The sequence below is a fragment of the Corylus avellana genome, chromosome 5, assembly GCF_965113065.1.
Source record: "Corylus avellana chromosome 5, dhCorAvel1.hap1.2, whole genome shotgun sequence".
In the NCBI taxonomy this organism is placed as follows: Eukaryota; Viridiplantae; Streptophyta; class Magnoliopsida; order Fagales; family Betulaceae; genus Corylus; species Corylus avellana.
Window position 1 is genome coordinate 10,092,594 of NC_142494.1, and position 20,699 is coordinate 10,113,292.

The 20,699-nt window shown below is 48.5% G+C and overlaps 46 non-coding genes and 1 pseudogene across 46 annotated transcripts; 1 reads left to right on the forward strand and 46 right to left on the reverse strand.

Annotated features, from left to right (window-relative positions):
* The window catches only part of LOC148585377 (protein FAR1-RELATED SEQUENCE 5-like), a 218,629-nt pseudogene that overhangs the window by 59,888 nt on the left and 138,042 nt on the right, over positions 1-20,699 (forward strand).
* Positions 35-153, reverse strand: LOC148585485 (5S ribosomal RNA). Its single transcript, XR_015912545.1, has one exon. It is a non-coding gene; the product is annotated as a 5S ribosomal RNA (ribosomal RNA).
* LOC148585486 (5S ribosomal RNA) lies at positions 488-606 on the reverse strand. The gene has a single exon (XR_015912591.1). It is a non-coding gene; the product is annotated as a 5S ribosomal RNA (ribosomal RNA).
* On the reverse strand, positions 940-1,058 carry LOC148585487 (5S ribosomal RNA). The gene has a single exon (XR_015912594.1). It is a non-coding gene; the product is annotated as a 5S ribosomal RNA (ribosomal RNA).
* On the reverse strand, positions 1,393-1,511 carry LOC148585488 (5S ribosomal RNA). Its single transcript, XR_015912600.1, has one exon. It is a non-coding gene; the product is annotated as a 5S ribosomal RNA (ribosomal RNA).
* Positions 1,846-1,964, reverse strand: LOC148585489 (5S ribosomal RNA). Its single transcript, XR_015912227.1, has one exon. It is a non-coding gene; the product is annotated as a 5S ribosomal RNA (ribosomal RNA).
* LOC148585490 (5S ribosomal RNA) lies at positions 2,299-2,417 on the reverse strand. The gene has a single exon (XR_015912228.1). It is a non-coding gene; the product is annotated as a 5S ribosomal RNA (ribosomal RNA).
* On the reverse strand, positions 2,752-2,870 carry LOC148585491 (5S ribosomal RNA). The gene has a single exon (XR_015912229.1). It is a non-coding gene; the product is annotated as a 5S ribosomal RNA (ribosomal RNA).
* LOC148585492 (5S ribosomal RNA) lies at positions 3,205-3,323 on the reverse strand. The gene has a single exon (XR_015912230.1). It is a non-coding gene; the product is annotated as a 5S ribosomal RNA (ribosomal RNA).
* Positions 3,658-3,776, reverse strand: LOC148585493 (5S ribosomal RNA). The gene has a single exon (XR_015912231.1). It is a non-coding gene; the product is annotated as a 5S ribosomal RNA (ribosomal RNA).
* Positions 4,111-4,229, reverse strand: LOC148585494 (5S ribosomal RNA). The gene has a single exon (XR_015912232.1). It is a non-coding gene; the product is annotated as a 5S ribosomal RNA (ribosomal RNA).
* Positions 4,564-4,682, reverse strand: LOC148585495 (5S ribosomal RNA). Its single transcript, XR_015912233.1, has one exon. It is a non-coding gene; the product is annotated as a 5S ribosomal RNA (ribosomal RNA).
* Positions 5,017-5,135, reverse strand: LOC148585496 (5S ribosomal RNA). Its single transcript, XR_015912234.1, has one exon. It is a non-coding gene; the product is annotated as a 5S ribosomal RNA (ribosomal RNA).
* On the reverse strand, positions 5,470-5,588 carry LOC148585497 (5S ribosomal RNA). The gene has a single exon (XR_015912235.1). It is a non-coding gene; the product is annotated as a 5S ribosomal RNA (ribosomal RNA).
* On the reverse strand, positions 5,923-6,041 carry LOC148585498 (5S ribosomal RNA). Its single transcript, XR_015912236.1, has one exon. It is a non-coding gene; the product is annotated as a 5S ribosomal RNA (ribosomal RNA).
* LOC148585499 (5S ribosomal RNA) lies at positions 6,376-6,494 on the reverse strand. Its single transcript, XR_015912237.1, has one exon. It is a non-coding gene; the product is annotated as a 5S ribosomal RNA (ribosomal RNA).
* LOC148585500 (5S ribosomal RNA) lies at positions 6,829-6,947 on the reverse strand. The gene has a single exon (XR_015912238.1). It is a non-coding gene; the product is annotated as a 5S ribosomal RNA (ribosomal RNA).
* LOC148585501 (5S ribosomal RNA) lies at positions 7,282-7,400 on the reverse strand. Its single transcript, XR_015912239.1, has one exon. It is a non-coding gene; the product is annotated as a 5S ribosomal RNA (ribosomal RNA).
* LOC148585502 (5S ribosomal RNA) lies at positions 7,735-7,853 on the reverse strand. The gene has a single exon (XR_015912240.1). It is a non-coding gene; the product is annotated as a 5S ribosomal RNA (ribosomal RNA).
* LOC148585503 (5S ribosomal RNA) lies at positions 8,188-8,306 on the reverse strand. The gene has a single exon (XR_015912241.1). It is a non-coding gene; the product is annotated as a 5S ribosomal RNA (ribosomal RNA).
* Positions 8,641-8,759, reverse strand: LOC148585504 (5S ribosomal RNA). Its single transcript, XR_015912242.1, has one exon. It is a non-coding gene; the product is annotated as a 5S ribosomal RNA (ribosomal RNA).
* On the reverse strand, positions 9,094-9,212 carry LOC148585505 (5S ribosomal RNA). Its single transcript, XR_015912243.1, has one exon. It is a non-coding gene; the product is annotated as a 5S ribosomal RNA (ribosomal RNA).
* Positions 9,547-9,665, reverse strand: LOC148585506 (5S ribosomal RNA). The gene has a single exon (XR_015912244.1). It is a non-coding gene; the product is annotated as a 5S ribosomal RNA (ribosomal RNA).
* Positions 10,000-10,118, reverse strand: LOC148585507 (5S ribosomal RNA). The gene has a single exon (XR_015912245.1). It is a non-coding gene; the product is annotated as a 5S ribosomal RNA (ribosomal RNA).
* On the reverse strand, positions 10,453-10,571 carry LOC148585508 (5S ribosomal RNA). The gene has a single exon (XR_015912246.1). It is a non-coding gene; the product is annotated as a 5S ribosomal RNA (ribosomal RNA).
* LOC148585509 (5S ribosomal RNA) lies at positions 10,906-11,024 on the reverse strand. The gene has a single exon (XR_015912247.1). It is a non-coding gene; the product is annotated as a 5S ribosomal RNA (ribosomal RNA).
* LOC148585510 (5S ribosomal RNA) lies at positions 11,359-11,477 on the reverse strand. Its single transcript, XR_015912248.1, has one exon. It is a non-coding gene; the product is annotated as a 5S ribosomal RNA (ribosomal RNA).
* Positions 11,812-11,930, reverse strand: LOC148585511 (5S ribosomal RNA). The gene has a single exon (XR_015912249.1). It is a non-coding gene; the product is annotated as a 5S ribosomal RNA (ribosomal RNA).
* Positions 12,265-12,383, reverse strand: LOC148585512 (5S ribosomal RNA). Its single transcript, XR_015912250.1, has one exon. It is a non-coding gene; the product is annotated as a 5S ribosomal RNA (ribosomal RNA).
* On the reverse strand, positions 12,718-12,836 carry LOC148585513 (5S ribosomal RNA). Its single transcript, XR_015912251.1, has one exon. It is a non-coding gene; the product is annotated as a 5S ribosomal RNA (ribosomal RNA).
* On the reverse strand, positions 13,171-13,289 carry LOC148585514 (5S ribosomal RNA). The gene has a single exon (XR_015912252.1). It is a non-coding gene; the product is annotated as a 5S ribosomal RNA (ribosomal RNA).
* Positions 13,624-13,742, reverse strand: LOC148585515 (5S ribosomal RNA). The gene has a single exon (XR_015912253.1). It is a non-coding gene; the product is annotated as a 5S ribosomal RNA (ribosomal RNA).
* On the reverse strand, positions 14,077-14,195 carry LOC148585516 (5S ribosomal RNA). The gene has a single exon (XR_015912254.1). It is a non-coding gene; the product is annotated as a 5S ribosomal RNA (ribosomal RNA).
* On the reverse strand, positions 14,530-14,648 carry LOC148585517 (5S ribosomal RNA). The gene has a single exon (XR_015912255.1). It is a non-coding gene; the product is annotated as a 5S ribosomal RNA (ribosomal RNA).
* On the reverse strand, positions 14,983-15,101 carry LOC148585518 (5S ribosomal RNA). The gene has a single exon (XR_015912256.1). It is a non-coding gene; the product is annotated as a 5S ribosomal RNA (ribosomal RNA).
* Positions 15,436-15,554, reverse strand: LOC148585519 (5S ribosomal RNA). Its single transcript, XR_015912257.1, has one exon. It is a non-coding gene; the product is annotated as a 5S ribosomal RNA (ribosomal RNA).
* Positions 15,889-16,007, reverse strand: LOC148585520 (5S ribosomal RNA). Its single transcript, XR_015912258.1, has one exon. It is a non-coding gene; the product is annotated as a 5S ribosomal RNA (ribosomal RNA).
* On the reverse strand, positions 16,342-16,460 carry LOC148585521 (5S ribosomal RNA). The gene has a single exon (XR_015912259.1). It is a non-coding gene; the product is annotated as a 5S ribosomal RNA (ribosomal RNA).
* On the reverse strand, positions 16,795-16,913 carry LOC148585522 (5S ribosomal RNA). Its single transcript, XR_015912260.1, has one exon. It is a non-coding gene; the product is annotated as a 5S ribosomal RNA (ribosomal RNA).
* On the reverse strand, positions 17,248-17,366 carry LOC148585523 (5S ribosomal RNA). The gene has a single exon (XR_015912261.1). It is a non-coding gene; the product is annotated as a 5S ribosomal RNA (ribosomal RNA).
* Positions 17,701-17,819, reverse strand: LOC148585524 (5S ribosomal RNA). The gene has a single exon (XR_015912263.1). It is a non-coding gene; the product is annotated as a 5S ribosomal RNA (ribosomal RNA).
* Positions 18,126-18,244, reverse strand: LOC148585525 (5S ribosomal RNA). The gene has a single exon (XR_015912264.1). It is a non-coding gene; the product is annotated as a 5S ribosomal RNA (ribosomal RNA).
* Positions 18,579-18,697, reverse strand: LOC148585526 (5S ribosomal RNA). Its single transcript, XR_015912265.1, has one exon. It is a non-coding gene; the product is annotated as a 5S ribosomal RNA (ribosomal RNA).
* Positions 19,032-19,150, reverse strand: LOC148585527 (5S ribosomal RNA). The gene has a single exon (XR_015912266.1). It is a non-coding gene; the product is annotated as a 5S ribosomal RNA (ribosomal RNA).
* LOC148585528 (5S ribosomal RNA) lies at positions 19,485-19,603 on the reverse strand. Its single transcript, XR_015912267.1, has one exon. It is a non-coding gene; the product is annotated as a 5S ribosomal RNA (ribosomal RNA).
* LOC148585529 (5S ribosomal RNA) lies at positions 19,938-20,056 on the reverse strand. The gene has a single exon (XR_015912268.1). It is a non-coding gene; the product is annotated as a 5S ribosomal RNA (ribosomal RNA).
* LOC148585530 (5S ribosomal RNA) lies at positions 20,391-20,509 on the reverse strand. The gene has a single exon (XR_015912269.1). It is a non-coding gene; the product is annotated as a 5S ribosomal RNA (ribosomal RNA).

A 20,699-nucleotide genomic window follows, 5' to 3' on the forward strand; every position in this document is an offset into this window, starting at 1 on the left:
AGCCGCGCGGACCAAAAAGCTAAAAGCAAAATGAGGGGTGCAACACGAGGACTTCCCAGGAGGTCACCCATCCTTGTACTACTCTCGCCCAAGCACGCTTAACTGCGGAGTTCTGATGGGATCCGGTGCATTAGTGCTGGTATGATCGCACCCGTTAGCATCCTTACGCAAAATACATATAAGCCTTACGCATCTAGCTGAACTGGCCCTAACAGTTAATGGATCCGGCGCTCGCATGTGTCCGTTTGACTTTTGGGATAATATAACATCGTGATTAAGAAGTAAGTATGGTGAAAATGCTCCGTAAAGACGTGTCCGCGAGTAAGACCAAATACTCCGTAAAAACGCCTTTTCTACAGAGCACGGATCAAAATGAGCTACTTGGGGGTCAAAATGATGGATTTTGAGCTCGAAAATGTGCTCACCCAGCCCTGGCTAGGTGACCGTGGCCAAAGCCGCGCGGACCAAAAAGCTAAAAGCAAAATGAGGGGTGCAACACGAGGACTTCCCAGGAGGTCACCCATCCTAGTACTACTCTCGCCCAAGCACGCTTAACTGCGGAGTTCTGATGGGATCCGGTGCATTAGTGCTGGTATGATCGCACCCGTTAGCATCCTTACGCAAAATACATATAAGCCTTACGCATCTAGCTGAACTGGCCCTAACAGTTAATGGATCCGGCGCTCGCATGTGTCCGTTTGACTTTTGGGATAATATAACATCGTGATTAAGAAGTAAGTATGGTGAAAATGCTCCGTAAAGACGTGTCCGCGAGTAGACCAAATACTCCGTAAAAACGCCTTTTCTACAGAGCACGGATCAAAATGAGCTACTTGGGGGTCAAAATGATGGATTTTGAGCTCGAAAATGTGCTCACCCAGCCCTGGCTAGGTGACCGTGGCCAAAGCCGCGCGGACCAAAAAGCTAAAAGCAAAATGAGGGGTGCAACACGAGGACTTCCCAGGAGGTCACCCATCCTAGTACTACTCTCGCCCAAGCACGCTTAACTGCGGAGTTCTGATGGGATCCGGTGCATTAGTGCTGGTATGATCGCACCCGTTAGCATCCTTACGCAAAATACATATAAGCCTTACGCATCTAGCTGAACTGGCCCTAACAGTTAATGGATCCGGCGCTCGCATGTGTCCGTTTGACTTTTGGGATAATATAACATCGTGATTAAGAAGTAAGTATGGTGAAAATGCTCCGTAAAGACGTGTCCGCGAGTAAGACCAAATACTCCGTAAAAACGCCTTTTCTACAGAGCACGGATCAAAATGAGCTACTTGGGGGTCAAAATGATGGATTTTGAGCTCGAAAATGTGCTCACCCAGCCCTGGCTAGGTGACCGTGGCCAAAGCCGCGCGGACCAAAAAGCTAAAAGCAAAATGAGGGGTGCAACACGAGGACTTCCCAGGAGGTCACCCATCCTAGTACTACTCTCGCCCAAGCACGCTTAACTGCGGAGTTCTGATGGGATCCGGTGCATTAGTGCTGGTATGATCGCACCCGTTAGCATCCTTACGCAAAATACATATAAGCCTTACGCATCTAGCTGAACTGGCCCTAACAGTTAATGGATCCGGCGCTCGCATGTGTCCGTTTGACTTTTGGGATAATATAACATCGTGATTAAGAAGTAAGTATGGTGAAAATGCTCCGTAAAGACGTGTCCGCGAGTAAGACCAAATACTCCGTAAAAACGCCTTTTCTACAGAGCACGGATCAAAATGAGCTACTTGGGGGTCAAAATGATGGATTTTGAGCTCGAAAATGTGCTCACCCAGCCCTGGCTAGGTGACCGTGGCCAAAGCCGCGCGGACCAAAAAGCTAAAAGCAAAATGAGGGGTGCAACACGAGGACTTCCCAGGAGGTCACCCATCCTAGTACTACTCTCGCCCAAGCACGCTTAACTGCGGAGTTCTGATGGGATCCGGTGCATTAGTGCTGGTATGATCGCACCCGTTAGCATCCTTACGCAAAATACATATAAGCCTTACGCATCTAGCTGAACTGGCCCTAACAGTTAATGGATCCGGCGCTCGCATGTGTCCGTTTGACTTTTGGGATAATATAACATCGTGATTAAGAAGTAAGTATGGTGAAAATGCTCCGTAAAGACGTGTCCGCGAGTAAGACCAAATACTCCGTAAAAACGCCTTTTCTACAGAGCACGGATCAAAATGAGCTACTTGGGGGTCAAAATGATGGATTTTGAGCTCGAAAATGTGCTCACCCAGCCCTGGCTAGGTGACCGTGGCCAAAGCCGCGCGGACCAAAAAGCTAAAAGCAAAATGAGGGGTGCAACACGAGGACTTCCCAGGAGGTCACCCATCCTAGTACTACTCTCGCCCAAGCACGCTTAACTGCGGAGTTCTGATGGGATCCGGTGCATTAGTGCTGGTATGATCGCACCCGTTAGCATCCTTACGCAAAATACATATAAGCCTTACGCATCTAGCTGAACTGGCCCTAACAGTTAATGGATCCGGCGCTCGCATGTGTCCGTTTGACTTTTGGGATAATATAACATCGTGATTAAGAAGTAAGTATGGTGAAAATGCTCCGTAAAGACGTGTCCGCGAGTAAGACCAAATACTCCGTAAAAACGCCTTTTCTACAGAGCACGGATCAAAATGAGCTACTTGGGGGTCAAAATGATGGATTTTGAGCTCGAAAATGTGCTCACCCAGCCCTGGCTAGGTGACCGTGGCCAAAGCCGCGCGGACCAAAAAGCTAAAAGCAAAATGAGGGGTGCAACACGAGGACTTCCCAGGAGGTCACCCATCCTAGTACTACTCTCGCCCAAGCACGCTTAACTGCGGAGTTCTGATGGGATCCGGTGCATTAGTGCTGGTATGATCGCACCCGTTAGCATCCTTACGCAAAATACATATAAGCCTTACGCATCTAGCTGAACTGGCCCTAACAGTTAATGGATCCGGCGCTCGCATGTGTCCGTTTGACTTTTGGGATAATATAACATCGTGATTAAGAAGTAAGTATGGTGAAAATGCTCCGTAAAGACGTGTCCGCGAGTAAGACCAAATACTCCGTAAAAACGCCTTTTCTACAGAGCACGGATCAAAATGAGCTACTTGGGGGTCAAAATGATGGATTTTGAGCTCGAAAATGTGCTCACCCAGCCCTGGCTAGGTGACCGTGGCCAAAGCCGCGCGGACCAAAAAGCTAAAAGCAAAATGAGGGGTGCAACACGAGGACTTCCCAGGAGGTCACCCATCCTAGTACTACTCTCGCCCAAGCACGCTTAACTGCGGAGTTCTGATGGGATCCGGTGCATTAGTGCTGGTATGATCGCACCCGTTAGCATCCTTACGCAAAATACATATAAGCCTTACGCATCTAGCTGAACTGGCCCTAACAGTTAATGGATCCGGCGCTCGCATGTGTCCGTTTGACTTTTGGGATAATATAACATCGTGATTAAGAAGTAAGTATGGTGAAAATGCTCCGTAAAGACGTGTCCGCGAGTAAGACCAAATACTCCGTAAAAACGCCTTTTCTACAGAGCACGGATCAAAATGAGCTACTTGGGGGTCAAAATGATGGATTTTGAGCTCGAAAATGTGCTCACCCAGCCCTGGCTAGGTGACCGTGGCCAAAGCCGCGCGGACCAAAAAGCTAAAAGCAAAATGAGGGGTGCAACACGAGGACTTCCCAGGAGGTCACCCATCCTAGTACTACTCTCGCCCAAGCACGCTTAACTGCGGAGTTCTGATGGGATCCGGTGCATTAGTGCTGGTATGATCGCACCCGTTAGCATCCTTACGCAAAATACATATAAGCCTTACGCATCTAGCTGAACTGGCCCTAACAGTTAATGGATCCGGCGCTCGCATGTGTCCGTTTGACTTTTGGGATAATATAACATCGTGATTAAGAAGTAAGTATGGTGAAAATGCTCCGTAAAGACGTGTCCGCGAGTAAGACCAAATACTCCGTAAAAACGCCTTTTCTACAGAGCACGGATCAAAATGAGCTACTTGGGGGTCAAAATGATGGATTTTGAGCTCGAAAATGTGCTCACCCAGCCCTGGCTAGGTGACCGTGGCCAAAGCCGCGCGGACCAAAAAGCTAAAAGCAAAATGAGGGGTGCAACACGAGGACTTCCCAGGAGGTCACCCATCCTAGTACTACTCTCGCCCAAGCACGCTTAACTGCGGAGTTCTGATGGGATCCGGTGCATTAGTGCTGGTATGATCGCACCCGTTAGCATCCTTACGCAAAATACATATAAGCCTTACGCATCTAGCTGAACTGGCCCTAACAGTTAATGGATCCGGCGCTCGCATGTGTCCGTTTGACTTTTGGGATAATATAACATCGTGATTAAGAAGTAAGTATGGTGAAAATGCTCCGTAAAGACGTGTCCGCGAGTAAGACCAAATACTCCGTAAAAACGCCTTTTCTACAGAGCACGGATCAAAATGAGCTACTTGGGGGTCAAAATGATGGATTTTGAGCTCGAAAATGTGCTCACCCAGCCCTGGCTAGGTGACCGTGGCCAAAGCCGCGCGGACCAAAAAGCTAAAAGCAAAATGAGGGGTGCAACACGAGGACTTCCCAGGAGGTCACCCATCCTAGTACTACTCTCGCCCAAGCACGCTTAACTGCGGAGTTCTGATGGGATCCGGTGCATTAGTGCTGGTATGATCGCACCCGTTAGCATCCTTACGCAAAATACATATAAGCCTTACGCATCTAGCTGAACTGGCCCTAACAGTTAATGGATCCGGCGCTCGCATGTGTCCGTTTGACTTTTGGGATAATATAACATCGTGATTAAGAAGTAAGTATGGTGAAAATGCTCCGTAAAGACGTGTCCGCGAGTAAGACCAAATACTCCGTAAAAACGCCTTTTCTACAGAGCACGGATCAAAATGAGCTACTTGGGGGTCAAAATGATGGATTTTGAGCTCGAAAATGTGCTCACCCAGCCCTGGCTAGGTGACCGTGGCCAAAGCCGCGCGGACCAAAAAGCTAAAAGCAAAATGAGGGGTGCAACACGAGGACTTCCCAGGAGGTCACCCATCCTAGTACTACTCTCGCCCAAGCACGCTTAACTGCGGAGTTCTGATGGGATCCGGTGCATTAGTGCTGGTATGATCGCACCCGTTAGCATCCTTACGCAAAATACATATAAGCCTTACGCATCTAGCTGAACTGGCCCTAACAGTTAATGGATCCGGCGCTCGCATGTGTCCGTTTGACTTTTGGGATAATATAACATCGTGATTAAGAAGTAAGTATGGTGAAAATGCTCCGTAAAGACGTGTCCGCGAGTAAGACCAAATACTCCGTAAAAACGCCTTTTCTACAGAGCACGGATCAAAATGAGCTACTTGGGGGTCAAAATGATGGATTTTGAGCTCGAAAATGTGCTCACCCAGCCCTGGCTAGGTGACCGTGGCCAAAGCCGCGCGGACCAAAAAGCTAAAAGCAAAATGAGGGGTGCAACACGAGGACTTCCCAGGAGGTCACCCATCCTAGTACTACTCTCGCCCAAGCACGCTTAACTGCGGAGTTCTGATGGGATCCGGTGCATTAGTGCTGGTATGATCGCACCCGTTAGCATCCTTACGCAAAATACATATAAGCCTTACGCATCTAGCTGAACTGGCCCTAACAGTTAATGGATCCGGCGCTCGCATGTGTCCGTTTGACTTTTGGGATAATATAACATCGTGATTAAGAAGTAAGTATGGTGAAAATGCTCCGTAAAGACGTGTCCGCGAGTAAGACCAAATACTCCGTAAAAACGCCTTTTCTACAGAGCACGGATCAAAATGAGCTACTTGGGGGTCAAAATGATGGATTTTGAGCTCGAAAATGTGCTCACCCAGCCCTGGCTAGGTGACCGTGGCCAAAGCCGCGCGGACCAAAAAGCTAAAAGCAAAATGAGGGGTGCAACACGAGGACTTCCCAGGAGGTCACCCATCCTAGTACTACTCTCGCCCAAGCACGCTTAACTGCGGAGTTCTGATGGGATCCGGTGCATTAGTGCTGGTATGATCGCACCCGTTAGCATCCTTACGCAAAATACATATAAGCCTTACGCATCTAGCTGAACTGGCCCTAACAGTTAATGGATCCGGCGCTCGCATGTGTCCGTTTGACTTTTGGGATAATATAACATCGTGATTAAGAAGTAAGTATGGTGAAAATGCTCCGTAAAGACGTGTCCGCGAGTAAGACCAAATACTCCGTAAAAACGCCTTTTCTACAGAGCACGGATCAAAATGAGCTACTTGGGGGTCAAAATGATGGATTTTGAGCTCGAAAATGTGCTCACCCAGCCCTGGCTAGGTGACCGTGGCCAAAGCCGCGCGGACCAAAAAGCTAAAAGCAAAATGAGGGGTGCAACACGAGGACTTCCCAGGAGGTCACCCATCCTAGTACTACTCTCGCCCAAGCACGCTTAACTGCGGAGTTCTGATGGGATCCGGTGCATTAGTGCTGGTATGATCGCACCCGTTAGCATCCTTACGCAAAATACATATAAGCCTTACGCATCTAGCTGAACTGGCCCTAACAGTTAATGGATCCGGCGCTCGCATGTGTCCGTTTGACTTTTGGGATAATATAACATCGTGATTAAGAAGTAAGTATGGTGAAAATGCTCCGTAAAGACGTGTCCGCGAGTAAGACCAAATACTCCGTAAAAACGCCTTTTCTACAGAGCACGGATCAAAATGAGCTACTTGGGGGTCAAAATGATGGATTTTGAGCTCGAAAATGTGCTCACCCAGCCCTGGCTAGGTGACCGTGGCCAAAGCCGCGCGGACCAAAAAGCTAAAAGCAAAATGAGGGGTGCAACACGAGGACTTCCCAGGAGGTCACCCATCCTAGTACTACTCTCGCCCAAGCACGCTTAACTGCGGAGTTCTGATGGGATCCGGTGCATTAGTGCTGGTATGATCGCACCCGTTAGCATCCTTACGCAAAATACATATAAGCCTTACGCATCTAGCTGAACTGGCCCTAACAGTTAATGGATCCGGCGCTCGCATGTGTCCGTTTGACTTTTGGGATAATATAACATCGTGATTAAGAAGTAAGTATGGTGAAAATGCTCCGTAAAGACGTGTCCGCGAGTAAGACCAAATACTCCGTAAAAACGCCTTTTCTACAGAGCACGGATCAAAATGAGCTACTTGGGGGTCAAAATGATGGATTTTGAGCTCGAAAATGTGCTCACCCAGCCCTGGCTAGGTGACCGTGGCCAAAGCCGCGCGGACCAAAAAGCTAAAAGCAAAATGAGGGGTGCAACACGAGGACTTCCCAGGAGGTCACCCATCCTAGTACTACTCTCGCCCAAGCACGCTTAACTGCGGAGTTCTGATGGGATCCGGTGCATTAGTGCTGGTATGATCGCACCCGTTAGCATCCTTACGCAAAATACATATAAGCCTTACGCATCTAGCTGAACTGGCCCTAACAGTTAATGGATCCGGCGCTCGCATGTGTCCGTTTGACTTTTGGGATAATATAACATCGTGATTAAGAAGTAAGTATGGTGAAAATGCTCCGTAAAGACGTGTCCGCGAGTAAGACCAAATACTCCGTAAAAACGCCTTTTCTACAGAGCACGGATCAAAATGAGCTACTTGGGGGTCAAAATGATGGATTTTGAGCTCGAAAATGTGCTCACCCAGCCCTGGCTAGGTGACCGTGGCCAAAGCCGCGCGGACCAAAAAGCTAAAAGCAAAATGAGGGGTGCAACACGAGGACTTCCCAGGAGGTCACCCATCCTAGTACTACTCTCGCCCAAGCACGCTTAACTGCGGAGTTCTGATGGGATCCGGTGCATTAGTGCTGGTATGATCGCACCCGTTAGCATCCTTACGCAAAATACATATAAGCCTTACGCATCTAGCTGAACTGGCCCTAACAGTTAATGGATCCGGCGCTCGCATGTGTCCGTTTGACTTTTGGGATAATATAACATCGTGATTAAGAAGTAAGTATGGTGAAAATGCTCCGTAAAGACGTGTCCGCGAGTAAGACCAAATACTCCGTAAAAACGCCTTTTCTACAGAGCACGGATCAAAATGAGCTACTTGGGGGTCAAAATGATGGATTTTGAGCTCGAAAATGTGCTCACCCAGCCCTGGCTAGGTGACCGTGGCCAAAGCCGCGCGGACCAAAAAGCTAAAAGCAAAATGAGGGGTGCAACACGAGGACTTCCCAGGAGGTCACCCATCCTAGTACTACTCTCGCCCAAGCACGCTTAACTGCGGAGTTCTGATGGGATCCGGTGCATTAGTGCTGGTATGATCGCACCCGTTAGCATCCTTACGCAAAATACATATAAGCCTTACGCATCTAGCTGAACTGGCCCTAACAGTTAATGGATCCGGCGCTCGCATGTGTCCGTTTGACTTTTGGGATAATATAACATCGTGATTAAGAAGTAAGTATGGTGAAAATGCTCCGTAAAGACGTGTCCGCGAGTAAGACCAAATACTCCGTAAAAACGCCTTTTCTACAGAGCACGGATCAAAATGAGCTACTTGGGGGTCAAAATGATGGATTTTGAGCTCGAAAATGTGCTCACCCAGCCCTGGCTAGGTGACCGTGGCCAAAGCCGCGCGGACCAAAAAGCTAAAAGCAAAATGAGGGGTGCAACACGAGGACTTCCCAGGAGGTCACCCATCCTAGTACTACTCTCGCCCAAGCACGCTTAACTGCGGAGTTCTGATGGGATCCGGTGCATTAGTGCTGGTATGATCGCACCCGTTAGCATCCTTACGCAAAATACATATAAGCCTTACGCATCTAGCTGAACTGGCCCTAACAGTTAATGGATCCGGCGCTCGCATGTGTCCGTTTGACTTTTGGGATAATATAACATCGTGATTAAGAAGTAAGTATGGTGAAAATGCTCCGTAAAGACGTGTCCGCGAGTAAGACCAAATACTCCGTAAAAACGCCTTTTCTACAGAGCACGGATCAAAATGAGCTACTTGGGGGTCAAAATGATGGATTTTGAGCTCGAAAATGTGCTCACCCAGCCCTGGCTAGGTGACCGTGGCCAAAGCCGCGCGGACCAAAAAGCTAAAAGCAAAATGAGGGGTGCAACACGAGGACTTCCCAGGAGGTCACCCATCCTAGTACTACTCTCGCCCAAGCACGCTTAACTGCGGAGTTCTGATGGGATCCGGTGCATTAGTGCTGGTATGATCGCACCCGTTAGCATCCTTACGCAAAATACATATAAGCCTTACGCATCTAGCTGAACTGGCCCTAACAGTTAATGGATCCGGCGCTCGCATGTGTCCGTTTGACTTTTGGGATAATATAACATCGTGATTAAGAAGTAAGTATGGTGAAAATGCTCCGTAAAGACGTGTCCGCGAGTAAGACCAAATACTCCGTAAAAACGCCTTTTCTACAGAGCACGGATCAAAATGAGCTACTTGGGGGTCAAAATGATGGATTTTGAGCTCGAAAATGTGCTCACCCAGCCCTGGCTAGGTGACCGTGGCCAAAGCCGCGCGGACCAAAAAGCTAAAAGCAAAATGAGGGGTGCAACACGAGGACTTCCCAGGAGGTCACCCATCCTAGTACTACTCTCGCCCAAGCACGCTTAACTGCGGAGTTCTGATGGGATCCGGTGCATTAGTGCTGGTATGATCGCACCCGTTAGCATCCTTACGCAAAATACATATAAGCCTTACGCATCTAGCTGAACTGGCCCTAACAGTTAATGGATCCGGCGCTCGCATGTGTCCGTTTGACTTTTGGGATAATATAACATCGTGATTAAGAAGTAAGTATGGTGAAAATGCTCCGTAAAGACGTGTCCGCGAGTAAGACCAAATACTCCGTAAAAACGCCTTTTCTACAGAGCACGGATCAAAATGAGCTACTTGGGGGTCAAAATGATGGATTTTGAGCTCGAAAATGTGCTCACCCAGCCCTGGCTAGGTGACCGTGGCCAAAGCCGCGCGGACCAAAAAGCTAAAAGCAAAATGAGGGGTGCAACACGAGGACTTCCCAGGAGGTCACCCATCCTAGTACTACTCTCGCCCAAGCACGCTTAACTGCGGAGTTCTGATGGGATCCGGTGCATTAGTGCTGGTATGATCGCACCCGTTAGCATCCTTACGCAAAATACATATAAGCCTTACGCATCTAGCTGAACTGGCCCTAACAGTTAATGGATCCGGCGCTCGCATGTGTCCGTTTGACTTTTGGGATAATATAACATCGTGATTAAGAAGTAAGTATGGTGAAAATGCTCCGTAAAGACGTGTCCGCGAGTAAGACCAAATACTCCGTAAAAACGCCTTTTCTACAGAGCACGGATCAAAATGAGCTACTTGGGGGTCAAAATGATGGATTTTGAGCTCGAAAATGTGCTCACCCAGCCCTGGCTAGGTGACCGTGGCCAAAGCCGCGCGGACCAAAAAGCTAAAAGCAAAATGAGGGGTGCAACACGAGGACTTCCCAGGAGGTCACCCATCCTAGTACTACTCTCGCCCAAGCACGCTTAACTGCGGAGTTCTGATGGGATCCGGTGCATTAGTGCTGGTATGATCGCACCCGTTAGCATCCTTACGCAAAATACATATAAGCCTTACGCATCTAGCTGAACTGGCCCTAACAGTTAATGGATCCGGCGCTCGCATGTGTCCGTTTGACTTTTGGGATAATATAACATCGTGATTAAGAAGTAAGTATGGTGAAAATGCTCCGTAAAGACGTGTCCGCGAGTAAGACCAAATACTCCGTAAAAACGCCTTTTCTACAGAGCACGGATCAAAATGAGCTACTTGGGGGTCAAAATGATGGATTTTGAGCTCGAAAATGTGCTCACCCAGCCCTGGCTAGGTGACCGTGGCCAAAGCCGCGCGGACCAAAAAGCTAAAAGCAAAATGAGGGGTGCAACACGAGGACTTCCCAGGAGGTCACCCATCCTAGTACTACTCTCGCCCAAGCACGCTTAACTGCGGAGTTCTGATGGGATCCGGTGCATTAGTGCTGGTATGATCGCACCCGTTAGCATCCTTACGCAAAATACATATAAGCCTTACGCATCTAGCTGAACTGGCCCTAACAGTTAATGGATCCGGCGCTCGCATGTGTCCGTTTGACTTTTGGGATAATATAACATCGTGATTAAGAAGTAAGTATGGTGAAAATGCTCCGTAAAGACGTGTCCGCGAGTAAGACCAAATACTCCGTAAAAACGCCTTTTCTACAGAGCACGGATCAAAATGAGCTACTTGGGGGTCAAAATGATGGATTTTGAGCTCGAAAATGTGCTCACCCAGCCCTGGCTAGGTGACCGTGGCCAAAGCCGCGCGGACCAAAAAGCTAAAAGCAAAATGAGGGGTGCAACACGAGGACTTCCCAGGAGGTCACCCATCCTAGTACTACTCTCGCCCAAGCACGCTTAACTGCGGAGTTCTGATGGGATCCGGTGCATTAGTGCTGGTATGATCGCACCCGTTAGCATCCTTACGCAAAATACATATAAGCCTTACGCATCTAGCTGAACTGGCCCTAACAGTTAATGGATCCGGCGCTCGCATGTGTCCGTTTGACTTTTGGGATAATATAACATCGTGATTAAGAAGTAAGTATGGTGAAAATGCTCCGTAAAGACGTGTCCGCGAGTAAGACCAAATACTCCGTAAAAACGCCTTTTCTACAGAGCACGGATCAAAATGAGCTACTTGGGGGTCAAAATGATGGATTTTGAGCTCGAAAATGTGCTCACCCAGCCCTGGCTAGGTGACCGTGGCCAAAGCCGCGCGGACCAAAAAGCTAAAAGCAAAATGAGGGGTGCAACACGAGGACTTCCCAGGAGGTCACCCATCCTAGTACTACTCTCGCCCAAGCACGCTTAACTGCGGAGTTCTGATGGGATCCGGTGCATTAGTGCTGGTATGATCGCACCCGTTAGCATCCTTACGCAAAATACATATAAGCCTTACGCATCTAGCTGAACTGGCCCTAACAGTTAATGGATCCGGCGCTCGCATGTGTCCGTTTGACTTTTGGGATAATATAACATCGTGATTAAGAAGTAAGTATGGTGAAAATGCTCCGTAAAGACGTGTCCGCGAGTAAGACCAAATACTCCGTAAAAACGCCTTTTCTACAGAGCACGGATCAAAATGAGCTACTTGGGGGTCAAAATGATGGATTTTGAGCTCGAAAATGTGCTCACCCAGCCCTGGCTAGGTGACCGTGGCCAAAGCCGCGCGGACCAAAAAGCTAAAAGCAAAATGAGGGGTGCAACACGAGGACTTCCCAGGAGGTCACCCATCCTAGTACTACTCTCGCCCAAGCACGCTTAACTGCGGAGTTCTGATGGGATCCGGTGCATTAGTGCTGGTATGATCGCACCCGTTAGCATCCTTACGCAAAATACATATAAGCCTTACGCATCTAGCTGAACTGGCCCTAACAGTTAATGGATCCGGCGCTCGCATGTGTCCGTTTGACTTTTGGGATAATATAACATCGTGATTAAGAAGTAAGTATGGTGAAAATGCTCCGTAAAGACGTGTCCGCGAGTAAGACCAAATACTCCGTAAAAACGCCTTTTCTACAGAGCACGGATCAAAATGAGCTACTTGGGGGTCAAAATGATGGATTTTGAGCTCGAAAATGTGCTCACCCAGCCCTGGCTAGGTGACCGTGGCCAAAGCCGCGCGGACCAAAAAGCTAAAAGCAAAATGAGGGGTGCAACACGAGGACTTCCCAGGAGGTCACCCATCCTAGTACTACTCTCGCCCAAGCACGCTTAACTGCGGAGTTCTGATGGGATCCGGTGCATTAGTGCTGGTATGATCGCACCCGTTAGCATCCTTACGCAAAATACATATAAGCCTTACGCATCTAGCTGAACTGGCCCTAACAGTTAATGGATCCGGCGCTCGCATGTGTCCGTTTGACTTTTGGGATAATATAACATCGTGATTAAGAAGTAAGTATGGTGAAAATGCTCCGTAAAGACGTGTCCGCGAGTAAGACCAAATACTCCGTAAAAACGCCTTTTCTACAGAGCACGGATCAAAATGAGCTACTTGGGGGTCAAAATGATGGATTTTGAGCTCGAAAATGTGCTCACCCAGCCCTGGCTAGGTGACCGTGGCCAAAGCCGCGCGGACCAAAAAGCTAAAAGCAAAATGAGGGGTGCAACACGAGGACTTCCCAGGAGGTCACCCATCCTAGTACTACTCTCGCCCAAGCACGCTTAACTGCGGAGTTCTGATGGGATCCGGTGCATTAGTGCTGGTATGATCGCACCCGTTAGCATCCTTACGCAAAATACATATAAGCCTTACGCATCTAGCTGAACTGGCCCTAACAGTTAATGGATCCGGCGCTCGCATGTGTCCGTTTGACTTTTGGGATAATATAACATCGTGATTAAGAAGTAAGTATGGTGAAAATGCTCCGTAAAGACGTGTCCGCGAGTAAGACCAAATACTCCGTAAAAACGCCTTTTCTACAGAGCACGGATCAAAATGAGCTACTTGGGGGTCAAAATGATGGATTTTGAGCTCGAAAATGTGCTCACCCAGCCCTGGCTAGGTGACCGTGGCCAAAGCCGCGCGGACCAAAAAGCTAAAAGCAAAATGAGGGGTGCAACACGAGGACTTCCCAGGAGGTCACCCATCCTAGTACTACTCTCGCCCAAGCACGCTTAACTGCGGAGTTCTGATGGGATCCGGTGCATTAGTGCTGGTATGATCGCACCCGTTAGCATCCTTACGCAAAATACATATAAGCCTTACGCATCTAGCTGAACTGGCCCTAACAGTTAATGGATCCGGCGCTCGCATGTGTCCGTTTGACTTTTGGGATAATATAACATCGTGATTAAGAAGTAAGTATGGTGAAAATGCTCCGTAAAGACGTGTCCGCGAGTAAGACCAAATACTCCGTAAAAACGCCTTTTCTACAGAGCACGGATCAAAATGAGCTACTTGGGGGTCAAAATGATGGATTTTGAGCTCGAAAATGTGCTCACCCAGCCCTGGCTAGGTGACCGTGGCCAAAGCCGCGCGGACCAAAAAGCTAAAAGCAAAATGAGGGGTGCAACACGAGGACTTCCCAGGAGGTCACCCATCCTAGTACTACTCTCGCCCAAGCACGCTTAACTGCGGAGTTCTGATGGGATCCGGTGCATTAGTGCTGGTATGATCGCACCCGTTAGCATCCTTACGCAAAATACATATAAGCCTTACGCATCTAGCTGAACTGGCCCTAACAGTTAATGGATCCGGCGCTCGCATGTGTCCGTTTGACTTTTGGGATAATATAACATCGTGATTAAGAAGTAAGTATGGTGAAAATGCTCCGTAAAGACGTGTCCGCGAGTAAGACCAAATACTCCGTAAAAACGCCTTTTCTACAGAGCACGGATCAAAATGAGCTACTTGGGGGTCAAAATGATGGATTTTGAGCTCGAAAATGTGCTCACCCAGCCCTGGCTAGGTGACCGTGGCCAAAGCCGCGCGGACCAAAAAGCTAAAAGCAAAATGAGGGGTGCAACACGAGGACTTCCCAGGAGGTCACCCATCCTAGTACTACTCTCGCCCAAGCACGCTTAACTGCGGAGTTCTGATGGGATCCGGTGCATTAGTGCTGGTATGATCGCACCCGTTAGCATCCTTACGCAAAATACATATAAGCCTTACGCATCTAGCTGAACTGGCCCTAACAGTTAATGGATCCGGCGCTCGCATGTGTCCGTTTGACTTTTGGGATAATATAACATCGTGATTAAGAAGTAAGTATGGTGAAAATGCTCCGTAAAGACGTGTCCGCGAGTAAGACCAAATACTCCGTAAAAACGCCTTTTCTACAGAGCACGGATCAAAATGAGCTACTTGGGGGTCAAAATGATGGATTTTGAGCTCGAAAATGTGCTCACCCAGCCCTGGCTAGGTGACCGTGGCCAAAGCCGCGCGGACCAAAAAGCTAAAAGCAAAATGAGGGGTGCAACACGAGGACTTCCCAGGAGGTCACCCATCCTAGTACTACTCTCGCCCAAGCACGCTTAACTGCGGAGTTCTGATGGGATCCGGTGCATTAGTGCTGGTATGATCGCACCCGTTAGCATCCTTACGCAAAATACATATAAGCCTTACGCATCTAGCTGAACTGGCCCTAACAGTTAATGGATCCGGCGCTCGCATGTGTCCGTTTGACTTTTGGGATAATATAACATCGTGATTAAGAAGTAAGTATGGTGAAAATGCTCCGTAAAGACGTGTCCGCGAGTAAGACCAAATACTCCGTAAAAACGCCTTTTCTACAGAGCACGGATCAAAATGAGCTACTTGGGGGTCAAAATGATGGATTTTGAGCTCGAAAATGTGCTCACCCAGCCCTGGCTAGGTGACCGTGGCCAAAGCCGCGCGGACCAAAAAGCTAAAAGCAAAATGAGGGGTGCAACACGAGGACTTCCCAGGAGGTCACCCATCCTAGTACTACTCTCGCCCAAGCACGCTTAACTGCGGAGTTCTGATGGGATCCGGTGCATTAGTGCTGGTATGATCGCACCCGTTAGCATCCTTACGCAAAATACATATAAGCCTTACGCATCTAGCTGAACTGGCCCTAACAGTTAATGGATCCGGCGCTCGCATGTGTCCGTTTGACTTTTGGGATAATATAACATCGTGATTAAGAAGTAAGTATGGTGAAAATGCTCCGTAAAGACGTGTCCGCGAGTAAGACCAAATACTCCGTAAAAACGCCTTTTCTACAGAGCACGGATCAAAATGAGCTACTTGGGGGTCAAAATGATGGATTTTGAGCTCGAAAATGTGCTCACCCAGCCCTGGCTAGGTGACCGTGGCCAAAGCCGCGCGGACCAAAAAGCTAAAAGCAAAATGAGGGGTGCAACACGAGGACTTCCCAGGAGGTCACCCATCCTAGTACTACTCTCGCCCAAGCACGCTTAACTGCGGAGTTCTGATGGGATCCGGTGCATTAGTGCTGGTATGATCGCACCCGTTAGCATCCTTACGCAAAATACATATAAGCCTTACGCATCTAGCTGAACTGGCCCTAACAGTTAATGGATCCGGCGCTCGCATGTGTCCGTTTGACTTTTGGGATAATATAACATCGTGATTAAGAAGTAAGTATGGTGAAAATGCTCCGTAAAGACGTGTCCGCGAGTAAGACCAAATACTCCGTAAAAACGCCTTTTCTACAGAGCACGGATCAAAATGAGCTACTTGGGGGTCAAAATGATGGATTTTGAGCTCGAAAATGTGCTCACCCAGCCCTGGCTAGGTGACCGTGGCCAAAGCCGCGCGGACCAAAAAGCTAAAAGCAAAATGAGGGGTGCAACACGAGGACTTCCCAGGAGGTCACCCATCCTAGTACTACTCTCGCCCAAGCACGCTTAACTGCGGAGTTCTGATGGGATCCGGTGCATTAGTGCTGGTATGATCGCACCCGTTAGCATCCTTACGCAAAATACATATAAGCCTTACGCATCTAGCTGAACTGGCCCTAACAGTTAATGGATCCGGCGCTCGCATGTGTCCGTTTGACTTTTGGGATAATATAACATCGTGATTAAGAAGTAAGTATGGTGAAAATGCTCCGTAAAGACGTGTCCGCGAGTAAGACCAAATACTCCGTAAAAACGCCTTTTCTACAGAGCACGGATCAAAATGAGCTACTTGGGGGTCAAAATGATGGATTTTGAGCTCGAAAATGTGCTCACCCAGCCCTGGCTAGGTGACCGTGGCCAAAGCCGCGCGGACCAAAAAGCTAAAAGCAAAATGAGGGGTGCAACACGAGGACTTCCCAGGAGGTCACCCATCCTAGTACTACTCTCGCCCAAGCACGCTTAACTGCGGAGTTCTGATGGGATCCGGTGCATTAGTGCTGGTATGATCGCACCCGTTAGCATCCTTACGCAAAATACATATAAGCCTTACGCATCTAGCTGAACTGGCCCTAACAGTTAATGGATCCGGCGCTCGCATGTGTCCGTTTGACTTTTGGGATAATATAACATCGTGATTAAGAAGTAAGTATGGTGAAAATGCTCCGTAAAGACGTGTCCGCGAGTAAGACCAAATACTCCGTAAAAACGCCTTTTCTACAGAGCACGGATCAAAATGAGCTACTTGGGGGTCAAAATGATGGATTTTGAGCTCGAAAATGTGCTCACCCAGCCCTGGCTAGGTGACCGTGGCCAAAGCCGCGCGGACCAAAAAGCTAAAAGCAAAATGAGGGGTGCAACACGAGGACTTCCCAGGAGGTCACCCATCCTAGTACTACTCTCGCCCAAGCACGCTTAACTGCGGAGTTCTGATGGGATCCGGTGCATTAGTGCTGGTATGATCGCACCCGTTAGCATCCTTACGCAAAATACATATAAGCCTTACGCATCTAGCTGAACTGGCCCTAACAGTTAATGGATCCGGCGCTCGCATGTGTCCGTTTGACTTTTGGGATAATATAACATCGTGATTAAGAAGTAAGTATGGTGAAAATGCTCCGTAAAGACGTGTCCGCGAGTAAGACCAAATACTCCGTAAAAACGCCTTTTCTACAGAGCACGGATCAAAATGAGCTACTTGGGGGTCAAAATGATGGATTTTGAGCTCGAAAATGTGCTCACCCAGCCCTGGCTAGGTGACCGTGGCCAAAGCCGCGCGGACCAAAAAGCTAAAAGCAAAATGAGGGGTGCAACACGAGGACTTCCCAGGAGGTCACCCATCCTAGTACTACTCTCGCCCAAGCACGCTTAACTGCGGAGTTCTGATGGGATCCGGTGCATTAGTGCTGGTATGATCGCACCCGTTAGCATCCTTACGCAAAATACATATAAGCCTTACGCATCTAGCTGAACTGGCCCTAACAGTTAATGGATCCGGCGCTCGCATGTGTCCGTTTGACTTTTGGGATAATATAACATCGTGATTAAGAAGTAAGTATGGTGAAAATGCTCCGTAAAGACGTGTCCGCGAGTAAGACCAAATACTCCGTAAAAACGCCTTTTCTACAGAGCACGGATCAAAATGAGCTACTTGGGGGTCAAAATGATGGATTTTGACTAGGTGACCGTGGCCAAAGCCGCGCGGACCAAAAAGCTAAAAGCAAAATGAGGGGTGCAACACGAGGACTTCCCAGGAGGTCACCCATCCTAGTACTACTCTCGCCCAAGCACGCTTAACTGCGGAGTTCTGATGGGATCCGGTGCATTAGTGCTGGTATGATCGCACCCGTTAGCATCCTTACGCAAAATACATATAAGCCTTACGCATCTAGCTGAACTGGCCCTAACAGTTAATGGATCCGGCGCTCGCATGTGTCCGTTTGACTTTTGGGATAATATAACATCGTGATTAAGAAGTAAGTATGGTGAAAATGCTCCGTAAAGACGTGTCCGCGAGTAAGACCAAATACTCCGTAAAAACGCCTTTTCTACAGAGCACGGATCAAAATGAGCTACTTGGGGGTCAAAATGATGGATTTTGAGCTCGAAAATGTGCTCACCCAGCCCTGGCTAGGTGACCGTGGCCAAAGCCGCGCGGACCAAAAAGCTAAAAGCAAAATGAGGGGTGCAACACGAGGACTTCCCAGGAGGTCACCCATCCTAGTACTACTCTCGCCCAAGCACGCTTAACTGCGGAGTTCTGATGGGATCCGGTGCATTAGTGCTGGTATGATCGCACCCGTTAGCATCCTTACGCAAAATACATATAAGCCTTACGCATCTAGCTGAACTGGCCCTAACAGTTAATGGATCCGGCGCTCGCATGTGTCCGTTTGACTTTTGGGATAATATAACATCGTGATTAAGAAGTAAGTATGGTGAAAATGCTCCGTAAAGACGTGTCCGCGAGTAAGACCAAATACTCCGTAAAAACGCCTTTTCTACAGAGCACGGATCAAAATGAGCTACTTGGGGGTCAAAATGATGGATTTTGAGCTCGAAAATGTGCTCACCCAGCCCTGGCTAGGTGACCGTGGCCAAAGCCGCGCGGACCAAAAAGCTAAAAGCAAAATGAGGGGTGCAACACGAGGACTTCCCAGGAGGTCACCCATCCTAGTACTACTCTCGCCCAAGCACGCTTAACTGCGGAGTTCTGATGGGATCCGGTGCATTAGTGCTGGTATGATCGCACCCGTTAGCATCCTTACGCAAAATACATATAAGCCTTACGCATCTAGCTGAACTGGCCCTAACAGTTAATGGATCCGGCGCTCGCATGTGTCCGTTTGACTTTTGGGATAATATAACATCGTGATTAAGAAGTAAGTATGGTGAAAATGCTCCGTAAAGACGTGTCCGCGAGTAAGACCAAATACTCCGTAAAAACGCCTTTTCTACAGAGCACGGATCAAAATGAGCTACTTGGGGGTCAAAATGATGGATTTTGAGCTCGAAAATGTGCTCACCCAGCCCTGGCTAGGTGACCGTGGCCAAAGCCGCGCGGACCAAAAAGCTAAAAGCAAAATGAGGGGTGCAACACGAGGACTTCCCAGGAGGTCACCCATCCTAGTACTACTCTCGCCCAAGCACGCTTAACTGCGGAGTTCTGATGGGATCCGGTGCATTAGTGCTGGTATGATCGCACCCGTTAGCATCCTTACGCAAAATACATATAAGCCTTACGCATCTAGCTGAACTGGCCCTAACAGTTAATGGATCCGGCGCTCGCATGTGTCCGTTTGACTTTTGGGATAATATAACATCGTGATTAAGAAGTAAGTATGGTGAAAATGCTCCGTAAAGACGTGTCCGCGAGTAAGACCAAATACTCCGTAAAAACGCCTTTTCTACAGAGCACGGATCAAAATGAGCTACTTGGGGGTCAAAATGATGGATTTTGAGCTCGAAAATGTGCTCACCCAGCCCTGGCTAGGTGACCGTGGCCAAAGCCGCGCGGACCAAAAAGCTAAAAGCAAAATGAGGGGTGCAACACGAGGACTTCCCAGGAGGTCACCCATCCTAGTACTACTCTCGCCCAAGCACGCTTAACTGCGGAGTTCTGATGGGATCCGGTGCATTAGTGCTGGTATGATCGCACCCGTTAGCATCCTTACGCAAAATACATATAAGCCTTACGCATCTAGCTGAACTGGCCCTAACAGTTAATGGATCCGGCGCTCGCATGTGTCCGTTTGACTTTTGGGATAATATAACATCGTGATTAAGAAGTAAGTATGGTGAAAATGCTCCGTAAAGACGTGTCCGCGAGTAAGACCAAATACTCCGTAAAAACGCCTTTTCTACAGAGCACGGATCAAAATGAGCTACTTGGGGGTCAAAATGATGGATTTTGAGCTCGAAAATGTGCTCACCCAGCCCTGGCTAGGTGACCGTGGCCAAAGCCGCGCGGACCAAAAAGCTAAAAGCAAAATGAGGGGTGCAACACGAGGACTTCCCAGGAGGTCACCCATCCTAGTACTACTCTCGCCCAAGCACGCTTAACTGCGGAGTTCTGATGGGATCCGGTGCATTAGTGCTGGTATGATCGCACCCGTTAGCATCCTTACGCAAAATACATATAAGCCTTACGCATCTAGCTGAACTGGCCCTAACAGTTAATGGATCCGGCGCTCGCATGTGTCCGTTTGACTTTTGGGATAATATAACATCGTGATTAAGAAGTAAGTATGGTGAAAATGCTCCGTAAAGACGTGTCCGCGAGTAAGACCAAATACTCCGTAAA